Source organism: Acanthopagrus latus, chromosome 20, assembly GCF_904848185.1.
Source record: "Acanthopagrus latus isolate v.2019 chromosome 20, fAcaLat1.1, whole genome shotgun sequence".
Lineage (NCBI taxonomy): Eukaryota > Metazoa > Chordata > Actinopteri > Spariformes > Sparidae > Acanthopagrus > Acanthopagrus latus.
The window spans coordinates 570,743-591,597 of NC_051058.1; the positions used below are offsets into that span (position 1 = coordinate 570,743).

Here is a 20,855-nt window from a genome sequence, read left to right on the forward strand (position 1 = left end):
GGATAAGTGTCTTGAAGTGCAGCTGCAGGCCATTGGAAAGGTAGCACTGTCCTCTATGTTTCTGAAGTGCTTTTCTTTTCCTTTGGAAATGTGCAGTGTGCACAGATGTCAGTGCACACAGTTGGTGGGGGTGTTCATTGATACTGCATTTGATTTGCAGATTGCAGAAATTGTCAGATATTAGCACTATTCAAAGATTCAGATGTTATCTCCACTGGGGGACAAAGAGAACTGAGATACATTGATACATAGTCAGTATATAGAAGAAACTAGACTTCTCTCTGCTGGCTACAGTCCTGCTATGTTACCTAGCAACAGTGGCCCAAATTGTAAAATGAAATACAACACACACACACACACACACACCAGCAGGCATCTATATGGTCACTGTACTGGCTCTCTCTGACAGAGAGAGAGAGAGAGAGAGAGAGAGAGAGAGAGAGAGAGAGAGAGAGAGGATGACCCCAAAGTAGCACAGCCCAGTAAGCTCAACCCCTCCAAACAACTTTACAGATGGACAAGTAATAGTAAGGATGACTACCAGAGAGCAATCACACATCCAACAATCCAATGTCAGTTAGACCATTTTATCACCACCTCATATCCCCACAGTAATGATGGCCTTAACCAGGATGTCCATATTTGACAGCACAGCGTTTCTATCCAGTCTGAAAAAAATCTGAGTATTACAATTCAAACTCAGCTAATGAAAAGTGGTTTGACTATGACTCCAATGAAAAACGCAGACAACCTAACAATCATGAGCTCCGCCTCCAGCACTGGGAAACATTGAAATCATATAGAAAAACACTGAGAGCTAAAAAGGAGCAGCATGAACAGTGTTAACTTGAAGCAATTGGGGAGTCCATTGCCTCAAACAGTTTTTGGAAAAAATGGCATTAATTCAACAAATCAAACAAGGAATAATTGGCTATTCAAAATGGGGAAATATGGAAGAAACACTTTGAAAATCTATACAGTGCAATCACACTGGATTCAGACCAAAATAATCTGCTCCACAAACTAGACATCCTTGAATCAATCATTAAAGACAACCAAAATCCTTTAGATTATGAAATAAGTGAAGGGGAACTGCTGGCTAAGATCCAGGCCCTGCAACCAAGGAACGCAAGTGGCCCTGATGGCATCTTAAATGAAATGTAGCAGCCATAAAATCAAAAAGTGCCATATTGAAATGATTCAGTCTCATACTAAACTTTGGAAATTTTCCTGACACCTGGAGCCAAGGGCTTATCACTCCAATCTTCAAAAGTGAAGACAAATATGATCCAAACAGTTACAGAGCCATATGTGTCAGCAGCAACCTGGGGAAGTTATTCTGCAGCATCTTAAACAGCCAACTGCAAAACTTCCTCAGTGAGCACAATGTCCTGGGCAAGAGTCAGACTGGTTTTACACCACAACACAGAACCACATCTACACCCTCCACACCCTCATCCAGAAACACATCCACCAGAACAAAAACAAAATCTTCTCTTGTTTTGTAGTTTTTAAGAGGGCATTGAACTCAATTTGGCATCATGGTCTGTGTCTGAAATTACTAGAAAAAGGCATTGGAGGAAAAATCTACAATATTATTAAGACAATGTATATAAATAATAAATGTGCTGTCAAAATTGGAACTAGGGAAACAGACTTCTTCCCCCAAATTAGAGGGGTGAGGCAGGGCTGCACTCTGAGCCCCACCCTGTTTAATATTTACATCGATGAATTGGCCAAATCCCTGGAAGAGTCAGATATCCCTGGTCTCACCCTCTCTGACATAGAAGTCAAATGTTTACTGTTTGCAGATGACCTAATACTACTCGCTCCATCAAAGGAGGCTCTACAATAGCAACTAGATCATCTGCAAAAGTTCCGTCAGACCTGGGCCCTGACTGTTAACCTGGAAAAGACAGAAGTCATGGTCTTCCAGAAACGATCTAAGAGTCAGAAAAATCCCCACAGGTTCCACCTGGACTATACGGACATAGAAAACACACAGCTACACATATCTAGGAATAAATATCACATCGATCGGAAATTTCAATCTGGCCATTAAGGATGTCAGAGAAAGAGGCAGAAGGGCTTTCTGGACTATAAAGAAGTTATAAAACATAAGCCGTTTTTAGACAGAGCACCAAGCCACCAATTTACCCGTCCTTTTGGCAGCTCGGTCCGCAGTTTTAGACAGAGGGCTGCAAATTGGGGGTCTGTTTTGGTCTGCTGATTTTCCGCCTCGGAGGGTACACATATATCTGCCTTGCCTGTTATCTAAAAATGAGACGGGAATGTGCCGGCCTCTGCGAGAGATGGGTGGAGGTGTCAATGACCTGCACTGTTGTGTGACCCACAGCCAGGGAGTTTTAAAACCAAGAAACAGCTGATCACAGCAGTCAGTCCATCACTTCACAATCCATCAGTTCCGTTCCGTTGTGTTAGCTTGTTGTGTCAGCAAGCTAAGGATGGTCACTACTTTCAAATTAGAAGCCCCCTGCCAAGAACCCAGTTCTAAACTCCAATGGGGTGCAATGTAAAGCTCTTATTTTGAAGACAAATTCTATGTCACTGTTCACAGCCCAACTTCGAGCTTCACGTCACATCACATGTTTACACTTACCTCAGAGGCGGCTTTTGGAAAAGGAGGAATATTACACCTCGGTTTTAGAAACATTGTCACCCTTACCTTGGAGCTAATGTGCCGCCTTTTCTATCTAAAAAGGCCTATAGACATACCTGTCAAAATCTGGATAAAAATGTTTCAATCAATAATTGAACCAATTGTATTGTATGGTAGTGAAGTGTGGGGCCCTCTCATGAACCAAGACTTTCAAAAATGGGACAAACGCCCAATCGAAAGCTTGCATACTGAGATCTGCAAAAGCATCTCATAGTCCACAGGAACACCCCCAATAATGGTTGCAGAGCTGAACTGGGCCAATTTCCCCTTTAAATTAGGATGCAGAAAAGAGCAATCAAGTTCTACCAACATCTCAAAGCCAGCGAGCCCAGCTCCTACCACTACAAAGCCCTACAATGCCAAGAGGAGAGCAAAGAAGGGAGTCCCCTCAGCCAGCTGGTCCGCAGGCTGAGCTCCATCAGCACTGGGCACCAAGACCACCCTCACACCATCCAGCCCCACCAAATTATAACAAAAGAAAAAGACAATTACATCAACTATTTGACATCCACAACCAAAATCCAAAGCAAACTCTATTTGGCCCTAAACAGACAACACTCCATGGCAGATTATCTGAGCTCTGTAACTGACCTGAGACTGAGGAAAACATTGACTATGTACAAACTCAGTGACCACAGCCTGGCCTTAGAGAGTGGCAGACACAGACAGACGTGCCTGCTGAGAGACGAGTGGCTGTGTCAGTTCTGTCCACACAGACAGATGGAGACAGAGCACTTCCTGCAGCATTGTGACACATACACAGACATCAGAACCCAGATATACGCTAAAATCACACGTACAACCCCAGACTTTCCCAGACTATTAGACCAAGAAAAATTACACCATTTACTGGGAGAAAAAACTGGCACTGCTGTATGCAGTAAGATATGTGAATACCTGCTACGGAGAAGAGACAAGCTGCATAACAACACCTGACATGATTTCCTCCACATGGATCAGCTGATCCTGACCGGGTTCTCACCTGCAAAGTGATATATTGTGTATTATTATTGTTGTTATTATTGGTATTATTGTTATTATCTTTTTTTTTTTTTTTTTTTTTTTTTTAAATATTCGTGTTCTATGATCCTGTATGCTTTGGCAATATTGTGAACCACAGTCATGCCAATAAAGCTTATTGAAGCTGAAATCTGAAATCAATCCTCCAAAAGCTCCCAAAACCCCGGCCTCCTCAATACCTCCTACCCCTCATTCTCCCAGCCCACTCACCCTCCAAAGTCCCCAGACCTCTCTGCTGACCACAAGCCTAACAACAGCAAGCATCCAGCAAGCCTACACACAAAGAAATATTGTTCCTCTGTGACTCCAGTGGGAAACACATCAATATGGCATATCTATTCCCAGAGAAGAGATCTAGCAGCTAGCGAAAAGAGCCATCGAGAACCTCCCAACTTCAAAAGTAATGATATCCACATTATTTCCTCGCTGAGACATTCCCCAAATCATTATTCACACCATTAACTCAGAGATCACCAGGAGCTGTATCAGTTTACTTTGGGAGAGACAACACTGAGCCACACAATGGAGTACACTTACCTTGGCCTAACTATCACTGCTTCGGGTCGTTTTGTTAAAGCTGTGAGTTCACTAGCAGATAAAGCCCGTAGAGCATATTACAGTATATGCAAAGTTCTATTCAAATTAATCCCCCCAATTAAGATCTGGCTTAAAATTTTATTGTTGTAATTTTATTGAACCAATTCTCCTATATGGGTTAAATAAACAAGAGCACTGGGACTCAAACCCTGCTGAAAAAACTGCATCTTGAATTGCAAAAACATACTCAGAGTCCACAGAAACTGCCCAAACCACGGCTGCAGAGCAGAGCTGGGCCAGTTCCCCCTCTTAATTAAAATCAAAAAGAGAACTATTAGATTTTGGAAGCACTTGATAGAGTATGATTTAGACTTATACCAGCACAGAGCATACTTGGAGCAGCAGGGCTGTCTGAACCCAGATGATAATACCTGGAATGGGACAAAAGTCGTTACAAAAATAATTCCATACTCACAAATAAAACAAATTGACAAAGATTATAAACAAAAATATTGCCAACAATGGAAAACAGAAACTCAAACAATCAATAAATTAGAATGTTATAATATACTGGACAGAGAATTATGATTCCCCCCACCCCCCCAAAAAAAGACAAACCCTTAAAAAATATAGACTCAGTGACCATAAACTTGCCATTGAAACTGGTCGCCATAAAAGAGAATGGCTAGAAAGATCAAAAAGAACCTGTATCCACTGTGACACTGGAGAAGTACAAATACAAAGAAATTAGAGAAGAATTATTTCCAAAATACCAAGACACCACTGTGCAGCAGCTTCATGAGGAACTCCAGCAGCAGAGAGACAACCAAGCCTTGGCATCTGACCTCATAAGAAGTGTTAAAGCACTAAAACAGACTCTCCCTGCCAGTGTCCCAAACCACTGCCTTATCTCTGTCCTACCGTCTCTGCTCTGCACCCAGCCCAACAACACCCTGGCAACTCCTGATACACCCACACAGCCAGCCGTCAACAGCCAGATCTGCCCATCCCAGCCTCTCTCCACTCAGCCAGAAGAACAAGCACAAGAACAAGCTCCACAAGTGGTCCTGCTGGCTGACTCAAATGGGAAATTCCTGAACACAAACAAGCTTTTTCCTGGAAAAAAAAAGTGCTGTTGAAACGCTGCAGCACCACAGGCCAGGCAATGAAGCTATTAAAAAAGGAGACCCCAAGGAACCCCCAATACCTGGTGATCCACACAGGAACAGATGACCTACACAGCTTCCGAAAGGACACTGCTGAGGCATTGAGGAAGATGCCTGAGCAGGCCAGTAAGGAATTCCCTGAAACTCACATTGTGATCTCAACCCTGCTACCTAGGACAGACACTCCTCCCCATGTCATCCATGACATCAATATGGAGATCAGAAGAGGATGTGCCACCTTACCAAACATCCACCTGGCCCTCCACCCAACCATTGGCACCTGGGACCTCTATAATGGACACCATCTTCACAAAGAGAAGCTGAAGATCTTTGCAAAGACCCTCAAAGACACAGCCCTAAGTCACAGTCCTTCCACCCTCCCGTCTACAAAAAGCTTCAGAGACCATCCAAGACCTCCTCTTCTACATCACCACCCCAGGATCATCCCCCCTGCTGTGAGGAGACACAGCAGCTCAGCCTGGACCTCCCACTCCCCATAGGCCCACCACCTCACCACTGTGAAACACAACCAAAGGAAGCTACTTTTCCCCTCAGTCCCTGCCCACCGTTCCCCTTTACAGCATTGGCAGCAGAACTATGCAGCAGCACCTGCCCCTGGTCCACCTACCTATCCACAACGGCAGAACTATGCAACAGCACCTGCCCCTGGACCACCTCCCCACCCACAACGGCAGAACTATGTAATTGCACCTGTCCCTGTTCCACCTCCCTATCCACAGCGGCAGAATTATGCAACAGCACCTGCCCCTGGTCCACCTTCCCATCCACAGCAGCGGAGCTATGCTACAGTTGTAGCCTAGCCTACTGCCACAGTCCCTCCCCCGCCTACCTCTGAGCTGGGATACACCAGGGAGATGCTGCACACCCCATGCACCCGGTTTCTGTCCAGCTAAGATATACATATTCAGAACACTTTCCCATATCAGTAATAGAACAACATGGAAATATATTGTTAGTTAGTAATAGTAATAATAGCAGTAGTAGTATTCGATGCAATGGTATTATTAGTAAAAACAGTACATACCTCCATGGAATTTATATGAAATCATTATTTAGTGTTATAAATGTATAGATAGTTGTAGGTGTTTTAATATTTGTCTCACTATACAGGTTCATTTTGATTGTTTTTATGCATTCATTTCATATAAGCTGTTGGAATATTCAGGGTCTCCACTCTTCAACCTTAGAGCTGAAGAGTGGAAAGACGTTGCTATAATTGTATTGACAGAAACATGGTGTCAAAATGATTTATTCACTCACTGTCCTCCAGGATATAATGAAGTCATGGTGCCCTCTGTAGAATCCAAAAACATACACAAGGACAGAACATCAGGGGGGCATGAACAGGAATTGAATGATGTCATGGACCCACAGGGCAACAACCATGTATTTGGTCAGTGTATATCGCACATGTTCATATCGCAATGACGATGAAAATTTGATTTATTTTGTAGCCCTAATGAAATTTTAAAGAAATATAAACGTACAATTAGGAACAAAAAATGAAATTATACCAACATGAAACTTGAAGATATTGAGAATACCATTAATCAGAATCAATTCTGGGATGTGTGGAACAAGTTCAACACAAAGGAACAGACACTACCTATCCAAAATGGTGACATCTGGGGACCACATTTGAAAATCTGTACAAAGACATACCAATAAAACCTATCAATTCAGATCAATGTATTATACAAGAAAAACATTAGAAGATACAATTAAAGACAACCAAAACCCCCCTGATTTCCCAATTACTTGGGAAGAATTGACCACACAGACAAAATCTCTCCAGCCAAGGAACGGTTAAGGTCCAGACAGCATTGAAAATTAAATGCTCAAATGCAGCACCCCGGAGATGCATGGTGCAGTGTTGAAGTTGTTCAATACTGTACTACAGTCAGGATGTTTTCCTGACATCTGGTGCAAAGGGCTCATCTCCCCCATTCATAAGAGTGGGGACAAATCAGACCCTGATAACTACCATGGCATCTGTGTCAGCAGCTGTCTAGGAAAATTATTCTGCAGTATTCTAAGTAAAAGAATACTAGATTTTCTTGAGGAACACTCCAGCCTGAGTAAAAGTCAAATTGGCTTCCTTCCAAAACACTGCACCTCTGACAATGTATATACCCTTCACACTTAAATTAACAAACATGTACACCAAACAAAAAATGGTGAAATATTCACTTGTTTCGAAAAAGCTTTTGACTCTATTTGGCATGAAGGGCTCTATTACAGGCTCCTACACTAGGGGACAAAATGTATGATCTGGTCAAAACAATGTATTTGGAAAATATGTGTGCTGTTAAAACTGGAGACAAACAAACTGAATTCTTCACCCAGAGAAGATGTGTACGCCAGGACTGCAATTTGAGTCCGACTCAATTTAATGTGTATATAAATTAACTTGCTGCTGAGCTGGATCAGTGTGCTGCTCCTGGCCTCTCCCTCCTAGATAGAGAGGTGAAGTCTCTGTTTTATGGTGATGACCTTGTTCTGCTGTCTCCTACTAAACAAGGACTGCAGCAACAGCTGGACATAGTAGAAAAGTACTGTCAGACCTGGGCCCTGGCAGTACCGTTCTGTTCCGTTGTCTTTCCGCTTAAAAAAAACTTAAGACTAATGTCATGATCTTTCAAAAATGCCCCAGATGTCAGGAAAACAAACCGGTTTACCATAAATAATCATGTCATTGAACATAGCATGAGTTATACCTACCTTGGTATAACCATCACAGCATCAGGGAGTTTCAACATGGCAGTGAATGCACTAAAAGAAAAGGCTCGAAGAGCCCTAGATGCAATTAAGAGAACATTTTATAATTTCCAAATTCCAGTCAATATCTGGCTTAAAATATTTGAGTGTCATCCAGCCCATTGCGCTCTACAGTAGTGAAGTACAAGGTCCACTCAGTCATCAGAGTAAACCCACCTTGACAAATATCCAACAGAATCTTTACATGCAGAATTCTGCAGATGCATTTTACATGTACACAGAAACACCAACAATTGCATGTAGAGCAAAATTAGGTAGATACCCACTGATACACTATATTGCCAAAAGTATTCACTCAACCATCCAAATAATTGAGATCAGGTGCTCCAGTCACTTCCATGGCCACCGGTGTATAAAAACAAGCACCTAGGCATGCAGACTATTTCTATAAACATTTGTGAAAGAATAGGTCTCTCTCAGGAGCTCAGTCAATTCCAGCATGGTGTTGTGATAGGATGCCACCTGTGCAGCAAGTCCAGTTGTAGAGAGCTTCACAGAATGGGTTTCCATGGCTGAGCAGCTGCATCCAAGCCATACATCAGTAAGTGCAATGCAAAGCGTCGGATGCAGTGGTGTAAAGTACACCGCCACTGGACTCTAGAGCAGTGGAGACGTGCTCTCTGAGTGACAAATCGTGCTTCTCCATCTGGCAATCTGATGGATGAGTCTGGGTTTGGCGGTTGCCAGGAGAACGGCACTTGTCTGACTGCATTGTGCCAAGTGTAAAGTTTGGTGGAGGGGGGATTATGGTGTGGGGTTGTTTTTCAGGAGCTGGGCTCGGCCCCTTAGTTCCAGAGAAAAGAACTCTGAATGCTTCCGCGTGCCAAGAGATGTTGGACAATGCCATACTCCCAACTTTGTGGGAACAGCTTGGGGATGGCCCCTTCCTGTTCTAACATGACTGCGCAAAGCAGGTCCACAAAGACATGGAGGACAGAGTTTGGTGTGGATGAACTTGACTGGCCTGGACAGAGTCCTGACCTCAACCAGATAGAACACCTTTGGGATGAATTAGAGCAGAGAATGAGAGCCAGGCCTTCATGTCCAGCATCAGTGTATGACCTCACAAACATGCTTCTAGAAGAATGGTCAAAAAATCCCAGAAGCACTCCTAAACTTTGTGGAAAGCCTTCCCAGAATAGTTGAAGCTGTGGACCTATGTCAGATTAAACCCTTTGGATTTAGAATGGGATGTCACTTAAGTTCATATGCATGTCAAGGCAGGTGAGTGAATACTTTTGGCAATATAGTGTATTTAACATTCAAAAGAGAACACTCAACTTTTTCAAACACCAACCAGCCTCCAAGACACCCTTCACTCCAAAGCCCTCCAAACTCAAGAGCTGAGCCCAGAAAAGAGTCCCCTATGTCAGTTGGTACTGAGGCTAACTGCCCCCTCCCAGACACAGTCTGACCAGCCTCACAACGACACTGCTCTCCAAACACCATCAGAGTAAAGCAAATGATAACACAATGTAAAGAAACCTATCTGGAACATCGGAAAGAAGAAACTAAAAGCCAAAGTAGATCAGAATATTATCTGGCCCTAACAGAGATTATGAACCAGAAGAATATCTCTTTACTGTCAGAGATAGAAAGTAGAGACAGAACCTGACCAGGTAAAGGCTCAGTGACCACAAACTGACAATCTAAACAAGAAGACACAAAAAATCATGGCAGCCAAAAGAACATTTGTTCACTGTTCAACAAGTGAGGTTGAGATAGAGATGCACTTTCTCCTACAATGTGAAAAATTCAACGAAACAAGAAACATTTATTTTGACAAATTAACTCTGTAATCTTAGATTTCAAAGAGCTGACTGAGGAGAAGGAGAAGGAGACAGGGCATATCCGGCTGCCCAGTATATCAACATGCCACAACGTGACACACACACACACACACACACACACACACACACACACACACACACACACACACACACACACACACACACACACACACACACACACACACACACACACACACACACACACTAAATGCCTATAAAGCCCCTTTGAATTGAACTGAGTTAAGTTGAGAGATCTCAGCTTGCCTCACATTCTGATATTGTGTGTAGCTGTGAAGCAGACCCACTCAAACATTGTGGGGATTTGTGGCTTGCTCATGAGCTTGTTTGCAAGCCAGAGAGTCAACCAGTCAGCTACATGAGATGTGAATTTGGTGAAAATGGGGTCAAAAAAAATAAATCTAACCCCCCTTCCACCCTCTGTCTCACCCTCTGAGCAGATGGAGTTGGTCTAGTTTAATCTCTTGCCTCCTGTGGATCTGTGTGCGCATGTGTAATAATAGCTTACCTTTATGGCTACAGAGAAAACAATTATGTTCCTACTCAGATGTAGATAGACAGCAGCAGTAGACCACACAAGGTGTGTCTCTCCTCTTTTAATGGACATTTTCGTTTTGACTTCTTTAAGGCTAAGTAGTGCTGAGAGATGCTAGTGTGTCATTCTCACATGCATGCTCTTACCTACCTGCCACTACACATGTAATCTACATATAGCAGAAGGTAGGTGATATTCAGCATTTTTACAATTATTGGTGACTGTTTTATGTCTGACTGTTGGCAAAATGAAATTAAAATTGAAATGTAGTATTTTGGCTCTGATGCAGCAGCCTTCTTCTGTTAGTGGTCACTGCCCTGTGGTCTCAGTAGTCACAAAGCTATCTGATGTCACAAGTAACAGCCAATGAGCACTGAACAATCTGAATGTGCTTCCTAATGTTATCAAATAAATGAACTGGCGTAGTAGAAAGTTGAAATAGTAAACGAAATATAAATACTGAAGTTATGTACCTCCAAACTGTACATAAGTGAAGTATTTGAGTAAACTGTAGTTACATTCCATCACTGGTTATTCTCCACTTTGAGACAGGGATTGTTAGTCTGCCAGTGAATATATATCGGTTCCACTTATCAGTCTCCTGGATTGATATTAATCAATTATATGATAAGAAATACTTGTGTCTTTTTCTTAACCACTGTGTTGTCTCAGTCCAGAGACACTGTGTTAGTACAGTTGTAGGAATCTGTGTGTAGATGACACGTGTGAATAAAGCTGAGTTGAACAGAGCAGAGGGAAGGAGAGGTGTGGGAGAGAGACATGTTGAGAGAGCTGAGCAGCAGGGAGAGGAAGTGAAAGAGTGTGGTGAGTAAGAGAGAGCGAGTCTGCATTACACACTCATAGAGAGAGAGAGAGGAAGTGTTGGCCAGCCCTGCTTCCCTCCCTCCCTCCCTCCCTCTCCCTCTCCGTCATTGCGTCAGCAGCAGTTAAAATGTCGGCTGTGTAGCTTGTCCTCTGCTCTGCTTTCTCTCCCTCTTGGCCATCTGTCTTTTCTCACCACAAGAAGAAACCGCACTCTGGCTACCTTTTTTTTTTTTTTTTTTTACCTTTGTCATCTTTTCTTTTCTTTCTTCATGCCTCTCCCCTTCTTCCTGGTTTAAATGGATCAAAGCTAGTAGTCAAGTGTTTTTCCTCAGAGCCATTGCTCCTTGACGTTGCTTGGAGACAGAGAGAGGTAATGTTACAGTTTTATATCCTCTGCTGTTGCTTAAATCGCTCCTGTTCTTCAGCTGAAGCATGAGTTGAGTTTGATTTGATCCACGAGACTAAGTGGGATGGATTCAAGTGACAAATTGCCTGGAGACTGTGAATGTTTCCCAGAATAGAAGGTTCAGTCATTCTTATCGGTTCTGTCCTAGATGTCGACGTGTGTGTGCGTGTGTGTGTGTGTGTGTGTGTGTGTGTGTGTGTATGTGTGTATGTGTGTGTGTGCAATGTGTAGCCTGTAGCAGTTTCTGAAGGTGATCTCCTTGCTTCTACCATACCTCTTTACTACATGCCTCGTACCAGAAGTGTCATTATCTTAGCCACAGCTCTCGCAACTTTCCAATTTTCCAACTTGTAATCATTTGCTTCCTTTGCAGTAGTCATTAGAGCAAATCCCCCAGAAATACTTAACACAAACATCTTGTAGATTCTGGATCTCATAAGGTAAAATAGTGTTTATTCTACTGTTTTTCACTTTGAATTCTTGCCTTGTTTGGTTCTTATTCTCAATGAATTTTTCTGTGAAACAGATTTTTAGCCTTTATAGCGACAGCAGCAACCAAATTCTCTTCTTAAATTACATGCCCACGCTGATTGAGTTTTGCTGTGTGGGAGGCCCATCTTATGTTCTGTTAAGATGGTAAACCATTTCATGTGTTTGCAGAGTGATTCATAATCATACAGGATATTGCTCAGCCCTAAACATGGCTCACAATGATGACTATTTCAGTTTCACTAATAGGTATCCGTTTGCTTTTTCATCAGCTTTGAGAAGTTAATGACAAATCCATGATGTGACTTGTGAACAGCCATGGCTCACATATAAATTAATCCTGCACTTTCGACTTTGAAGTTATACTCTGTTTTATTCATGAAAATCCATTTGCTTGTCACCAGATGTCATCAGGACTATTTTGGATTGGGCTTGAGACTTAATTTTATTAATGGAAAGTATGGCTACCAACCATCAATGTTAATGTTCTATTGAAAATAGAAAATGATGAGGTCATTGTTTTTTAACTTCCCAGTGTGTAAGACTTACAAAGCAGTTAGCAACTTCTGTTGAAGACACCACTTCACTTCACTCTGTCCCTACCACTGTCCAATCAGCTGTGATCCAGCACACCCAACAAAAGTGTTGTTAAATATGGTGTTACTAAAACATGGATGTGATGACACCATTTTAAGATGCTTTGTTGGCATTGTTTTCTGCACTTATGGTAAAATAATGTTTTCGCATCAGATCATATAGGAACACACATATTCTGCCATAGGCCTACTTCAGGCACCATGTTGGCCATTAAAATTGGTGGACAAAAAAATAATTTGGGCTCTTATAATCACCATTTACTCCAATGTCAACCACTCTGCATTGGTCACACGTTTTTATTGGCTTTGACGAGAAAGTTAGCTTTTAAAAAACTAACCATTATTAGTGGCTTCCATTCTTGCTGCCTAATCAATGGGATGACTTTTCAGATGAGATTCATCTCTATTGTTTGTCTTCCCCATATGTATGATTGTATTATTTAGGTTTTCACCCAGGGAAGTACCTTTTGCTTGTTCCCTTTTGAGTAGAGTAACTTCAGGCTAGCCAACTGTTGGACGAAGGGCCAGCAGAGGCACCAACAGCAGCTCTATTCATCCCACTTATAGATGTACCACATAAAGTCCACATATACCACATAAAGTCACTAAAGTCACTGGGCAGGATATAAAACCACATTCTTTGAAACTGTGCCTTGGAATAAGATTGGTTGTGTTTAATGGTTTTGTAATTCATTTTAATGAAAAATGTGTTAATTATAGTTCCATTTCCGTTTTCTTTTTCCATGAGGGTCGCGGGGATGTTTCCACTTTTATCCCCGTAAGGGGTTGCGGGGTTACTGAGACAAATCCAGTGTACTCGAGGAGTGATCTTCCGATCACTAGTCCACCAGCTCTAACCACTGAGCCACAGCCACCCCATTTAATTTAAGTTAATTATAGTCAAATTAATTAATGTACTTTGCTGTAAAGACTGACATTTCAAGAGTTTTCGGAAGTTTGAGATTAAATCAAATTAAATTGATGCAGATTGAAAATTGAATCTAGCACCATAATGCTGGTTGGAAGTTTCCATGTTGAGGTGACCACTAGTTTTGATAGCAATCTAATCAACCATCAACAACTCATTAAGGGAGACTTACGGTTGAGATTAGAGACTTCCGGTTGATGATGTAAGAGAGCAGACGTCTTCTTCGGGTCTCCTGATCACATTTGGTTAATTTTCTACTTGGACATTGGACTTTCTTTTATCAAACTGTCACAGCATGTTACAAAGTCATTTCGACACCTTTGACACCAAAATGAGCTGCTCTAAACATAAGAAAAGTGGCACACAAATTCCAGTTGTAACACGAGCCAGCACTAGCATAGCCAGCAAACTCTCGGCTATGGCAGCTAACGCAGCTCCTGCTAATGTTAATATTGAAGATGCTAACACTAGTGCTAATGTTGGCTTGTCCGAGGAGATGCTACTGACACAATTTCCATGTCACAGTTGGTGGCCGAGCTGGTGAAGCAGAGAGCTGGTTTGAAAAATGTTGTCTCTGGGCTGATTCAAGAGTCTTTAAAGCCACTTCAGACAGCCATGGATGCCCTCCGGGATAGGGTCAATTCATTCCAGACCCGCCTTGGAGCCACGTAAACCATTCACCCAAGAAATCTTTGAATGACTGACCACAGCCGAAGCCACAATTTAACCTCTCCAGACCCAGAATCAAACACCGTGGGACCACGTAGACGACATGGAAAACAGATCACGCAGATCCAACTTGAGAATAGTGAATATCCCGGAAGGCAGCGAGAATGGTAAGGTTTATTTCTGAGCTCCTGGCGGAGTGTATGGTCCTGGTGTGTTTACCAATCCGCCTGAACTGAGAGGGCTCATTGGTCACTTGGTCCAAAACCGTATGTGGGCGTATTTGTTGAATGTTTTCAGGCCTTTTGTTTTGGGCCAACTTTTATTGCCTGGATTAAACTTCTTTATGCCTCACCAAAGGCATCAGTGGTCACGAACGGAAAGCAATCAGAATTTTTTTCACTATCAAGAGGGACACATCAGGGGTGCCCTCCAAGTTCACTTTTGTTTGCATTCGCCATTTAGCCTCTGACTTTCATGCTAAAATCATCTCCGGAAATAATTGGAATTTCTAGATGGGGGAGGATACACAAGGTGGCTCTATATGCCAACTGTAACATTTGAATAAATGTTGGCATTGTGTTATGCCAGGCATGAGTTTGGCCAGCCCATCGAGCAGCACTGTGGGCCTGGGGGTGTGTCTGCGGGAGTGCTGAGTGCGGAGTACTGAGTGCGGTGTGCTGATCGTTAGCAGGAATAAAAACCATGGCTCAAGACCTAGTCTATTTATTTTACAGCACAATATACGACATGGTGTCAGAATAAATATGGATATTGCCGGAGTACCCTCGCCGAAGATAAATCGGGACTTGCCGAACATATGTGGAGAGTGGAAAAAGTTTAGACAGCATGTGCAGCTGATGTTCACGGGACTGCTGCAGAGCAAGAATCAGGCTGAGAGGTGCAGCTACCTACTCCTGTGGGTTGGAGAAAAGGGGAGAGACATTTTCAACACGTGGGCAGTAACAGAGGATGCCGCAAAGGAGCTCATGACGTATTATGAGCGCTTTGAGGAGTATGTTATGCTAAAGAAGAACACGATCTTTGCCAGGTACAGATTTAATGAAAAGGTTCAAGGCGCGAATGAACCATTGGAGCAGTTTGCTACAAAGCTAAAGTTGAAGGACTGTGACTATGCTTATGAGGAGGGAATGGTCTGCTATCGCATTTTGTTTGGCATACATTCGCCCAAAGAGGGAGAAGTTTCAGAGTGTGGGATCAGCGTTAACATTGGACAAAGCTATGGACATTGCAAGATCACATGAGCTAGCTTTAGCACAGAATTCCTATATCATGTTCTTAATTAAAAAGATAGTTCAAAAGTTGAAAGTGTCACTCTGCTCATCATGCTATTATTATGAAAAATAATTTCTAATAGGGTATCTCACAGATATAAAGAGTACTTTTACCTCACAAAACAAATTAGCAGCATGAACACAATTAAAACATTAAATCCCACCTCATCGCCGGACAGCTTTGTCCCATGGTTTGTCCCACTTTGGGCCACCCTGGCATAGACTGTGTGTGTGTGTGTGTGTGTGTGTGTGTGTGCGCACACGTGTGTGCCTTGGAAAGGAGCTGTTGTACTGTGACCCACTTAGAGAGCACTCATCAGTGCAACATTACTCTGCAGTGCAGTCTGCATTCCTCTACCATTTTGAACATTTGTAACTGGTTCAGGAAAAATTGTGTAAAATTTTTTAAAATGGTTGCGGGTATTTCTTATGTAAGAATACACATCAGCCCATTGTCTGAATTCTGAGAATTAAACTGTTCCTCTGTAACATCTGGCACATGTAATCAGTACCAAAATAAGGTCCTACCATTGTGTTGTGTAAGCTCTGAATGCACCCCAACTTGATAAGCCTTTGAATTGAGCCGTGTTCCCGTAATAAATCTAAATCCAAGTACTGGATCAATCTGTCCCCTTTGTCCATCTGGCTCCTGTAACTCCTCTGCTCTCTGCTTTCACTCATTTTATTAGCTCTAGAGCTATATAGTACTTGTTTGCATGTTTAATGTTTCTCAGTACTTAAACATGTCTTGAAAAGCCCTTCATGAATACTAGGACTGGGTGACAAAATCAAATATATCAGTTGTTGATACTGGGTAATAGAAAGTCAAAGTTCAGAATATGACATCACTTGTAACGCAGCATTTAAAACCAGGAAAAGGCGGCAACACCCATGACATATCAACCATGGCACTGCTTTTTTCTGTTGAAAGAAGAAAGCCAAGTTGTCTTTACAAGCTCTGAGGCTGTGCTACTACCTTTGAAGGCTACACACCTGAAGAATTGGCTCCATGGACTCACCTTTCTCCGCTGATCAGCTGTTAGCATAGCAATGCTAACCCATAATCAGAGGACTCAATACTCTGTGGGCTGTCCACCATTGCTCCGTTGGTCCTCCCTCCACCACAACATCAGGGTTATTTGCTGCCTGGCTCCTTTGTCACTCTCCTCTGCTGCAGTGGTCTCCCCCAGCTTGCGGCAATGTTGGATGGTCCCTGCTCCGCCATTGCTGGCAGGTTCTTCAGGTGTTCAGCGCAGGAGCTCCTGGACCTCTGCTGTCACTTCACCCCAGGCTCCATCGCTGGGATTGGATCTCTGGGTCTCCTGTGTCGCTCCCTCCAGACGAAAGTTTGCTTTGACGGAAGGTGCTATTCCCTGCGGTGCTGAAGGCAGTGCTGACGGTGGTGTTGACGCAGTGCGGCTGTTCCCTCCATGCTGACTAACAAGCGCTCCATTTATTCTTTGTTTTGATTGTTCCGCTGTGTATGTCCATGGGTACCCTGAAAGGCACTATATAAATTAAATCTATTATTATTATTATTATTATTATTATTATTATTATTATTATTAAACAGTCCGAAATCCAAGATGATATATAGTGTCATATCACAATAACAATGAAATATCAATATATTGCCCAGCCCTAGGATGTGTCAAAGAACTGATTCCTAGCCCTGAGCAAGACCACTTACCCTGCATCTGTGTGAGCTGAAATTTAGAATTGATAAATAAACCACCCACTGTTATTTGTCTCAGATGAGCTTTTGACCAGTCACAGTTTGATTACATGTTTAATAAGGAGGACAGACAATGGGACAGTCAAGAGGACAGTGACCGTTAAGGCGTGTGTGTGTGTGTGTGTGTCTGTGTGTGTTGGGGGTAGCCTCTGAAGGTCACTATGCATGAGCTCCACTGTCCCGCTTCATCTCCTTTACATTCTGCTGCACTTGTCCTTTTAAATTATTCACCACACACAGACAGGGCATATAAGTATGTTGCTAGTGGTGGAATGGTAAGCTAACTGTAGCTTACACAGCTTCCATACAACTTTATCTTGAAGCTCTGGATTTTTGCCATCTACTGACCAAAATCTGAAGTGTGCCCAAACGGGGCATTTTAGGTTGCTTGGAGTCCAAACCACTCCCTCTGCTGCCGAGTTGGGCTCTGAACTTTCTGCCATCTGCATCTGCCACGTTTAAGTGATGCTGTGCAAGTGCGACTCCTGTGACCTTTCCCTGACCCGTCATGCTGTGCGCCCACTCACAAAGCAGGCCCTGATGTGTTTTTTTTCCACAGTCGAATATTAATTTCACAATCAAATCTCTCTTTTATTTATATATATAAATAAATGAGAGAGAGAGAGAGAGAGAGAGAGAGAGAGAGAGAGAGAGAGAGAGAGAGAGAGAGAGAGAGAGAGAGAGAGAGAGAGAGATCTATATAAAAATTACAGTCTTCATGTTGACAGGCCAAATAAACACACACGACAGCACAACATGTTTTGTGTGCTGATGTGCCTTCTCAGAATGACGTTGTCTCATGTCTGTTCTCTTCAGAAGTTTCTTTGTTGGTCCACTGGTTTGAGAAATGTTGTGTAGTAAGTAGATGTGTCTCTCCTGCTGCTGGTCTGGAAATACACAGTGACAGAAAACTTTTTCCTGGCACACTGTGGCAGATGTGACCCAATTGCGGTTTAGTGGAAAATGTGTGTATGTGTGTTTCTGTGTGGAAAAGTGTCGAGGGGATGGAAGAACTGTCATGTCAGATTCAGAGTAGGGATGGCATGGCAGCCATGCTCTATTCTTGAAGCTGCTCAGTGTATATGTTCAAGGTCTTGGGTCCAGTGATGGCAAGTATCATGTTTTTACCATCTACAGGGAGTGCAGAATTATTAGGCAAGTTGTATTTTTGAGGATTAATTTTATCATTGAACAACAACAACCATGTTCTTAATGAACCCAAAAGACTCATAAATATCAAAGCTGAATATTTTTGGGAGTTGGAGTGGGGCTTTTTTAGTTTTAGCCATTTTAGGAGGATATCTGTGTGTGCAGGTAACTATTACTGTGCATAATTATTAGGCAACTTAACAAAAAACAAATATATACCCATTTCAATTATTTATTTTCACCAGGGAAACCAATACAACAGCTCAACATTCACAAATATACATTTCTGACATTCAAAAACAAATCAGTGACCAATATAGCCACCTTTCTTTGCAAGGACACTCTTCCAGAAACTGGCAGTAGGACTGGGAGTTGAGCTTAACTCCATCCTCAACCCGAAAAGGCCCCACAAGCTCATCTTTGATGATACCAGCCCATACCAGTACCCCACCTCCACCTTGCTGGCATCTGAGTCGGACTGGAGCTCTCTGCCCTTTACCGATCCAGCCACGGGCCCATCCATCTGGCCCATCAAGACTCACTCTCATTTCATCAGTCCATAAAACCTTAGAAAAATCAGTCTTGAGATATTTCTTTGCCCAGCCTTGACGTTTCAGCTTGTGTGTCTTGTTCAGTGGTGGTCGTTTTTCAGCCTTTCTTACCTTGGCCATGTCTCTGAGTATTGCACACCTTGTGCTTTTGGGCACTCCAGTGACGTTGCAGCTCTGAAATATGGCAAAACTGGTGGCAAGTGGCATCTTGGCAGCTGCACGCTTGACTTTTCTCAGTTCATGGGCAGTTATTTTGCGCCTTGGTTTTTCCACACGCTTTTTGCGACCCTGTTGACTATTTTGAATGAAACGCTTGATTGTTCGATGATCACGCTTCAGAAGCTTGGCAATTTTAAGAGTGCTGCATCCCTCTGAGCCTGTCAAGTCCCTCTTCTGCCCCAAGAAAGTTGCCTAATAATTATGCACACCTGATATAGGGTGTTGATGTCATTAGACCACACCCCTTCTCATTACAGAGATGCACATCACCTGATATGCTTAATTGGTGTGGGCTTTCGAGCCTATACAGCTTGGAGTAAGACAACGTGCATAAAGAGGATGATGTAGTCAAAATACTCATTTGCCTAATAATTCCGCACTCCCTGTATTAACATGTTTCTGTGAGTCTGAATGAATCAGAACAGCTTTTAATGGTGCACGTCTGCTTATCCTGCGTCACTGAACTATGGCCTTCATGCACCTAAATTAACATTTTGTTGTGCCATTTAAATTTTCGTCAGCTATCATGACTAAGCAAAGGTTGTTTTTGACTGTGTTTGTCTGAATTTGGTTGTCAAATTGATCTTTACAAATAACTGTAACAGCGGCCATGTGCTCCAGCAGCCATGTTGTGGCCATCACAGACATAAAGTCACAAAGACATGGCCAGGGTATCAAGGCCAATGAATCATAGCTATGACAGCTAGATAGGAGTTTAACTATGCAGTGCATAATAAGGTCCACCATGGTGTGGATTACTGTCAAATCAATTTGAGTCACATACTTTGGATAACATCCTTGCATGCTGAGCAAGGCTTTTAGAATCACTATCTTATGTTCTGATGGCATATTTACTACCATGTTTATGTCTTGAAGTGTGTGTGTAGACACAGTTGAGTCAATCTCTATTCCCATGGTCTGTTCTGTATCCTTACTACACAGCCTTAAAAGCCTACTGTGCCCTCAGTGGTTGTTATGGTAACAAGCCTACTTAATTTGTTCTTTATGAACACTGTGTCAACCTCGCCAAGGTCCCATCATGCATCTTAACTGCCTCTACCACTGATCAGGTGCAGTGGAGACTATTGCCTCCTCTGATGGCTAATAAGACAGCTTCTGTGCACTGTTACATTCAGTTTCTTTTCCTTAGAAGAGTCAAAGGTTATTATATCTAATTATAGAATTTCCCTCGGACTGAAACTTCGTGGTTAAGCATGGTGACATCATAATCTTGGTTTCAAAACCTGGGTACACCTGGGCATTCACACCAAAAACAGCCTTAAGTTTACAGAAACACTTGTGTTGGTTCAGGTTCTGTACAGGTGAGATGAGGAAGTAGGAATTGGGATGTCCTGTTTTAGAGACAGATCAAGAGTCTGAAGATTTATCAAATGCCAAATTCCTGGAGGAGCAGTGAATGGCTGATGTATGGCGCCTGGTGACTTGGTCAA

At 42.6% G+C, this 20,855-nt stretch overlaps 1 protein-coding gene across 2 annotated transcripts in view; it reads left to right on the top strand.

Annotated features, from left to right (window-relative positions):
• The window catches only part of jmjd1cb (jumonji domain containing 1Cb), a 172,430-nt gene that overhangs the window by 76,698 nt on the left and 74,877 nt on the right, over positions 1–20,855 (top strand). The window contains exon 1 of one of the 2 annotated variants that reach the window (XM_037081079.1): positions 11,527–11,740. The exons of the other annotated variant lie outside the window; for it this stretch is intronic. The gene's annotated coding sequence lies outside the window, so the exon portion shown is untranslated. Of the gene's footprint in view, positions 1–11,526; positions 11,741–20,855 lie in introns of those variants that run through there. 2 annotated transcript variants of the gene reach the window in all.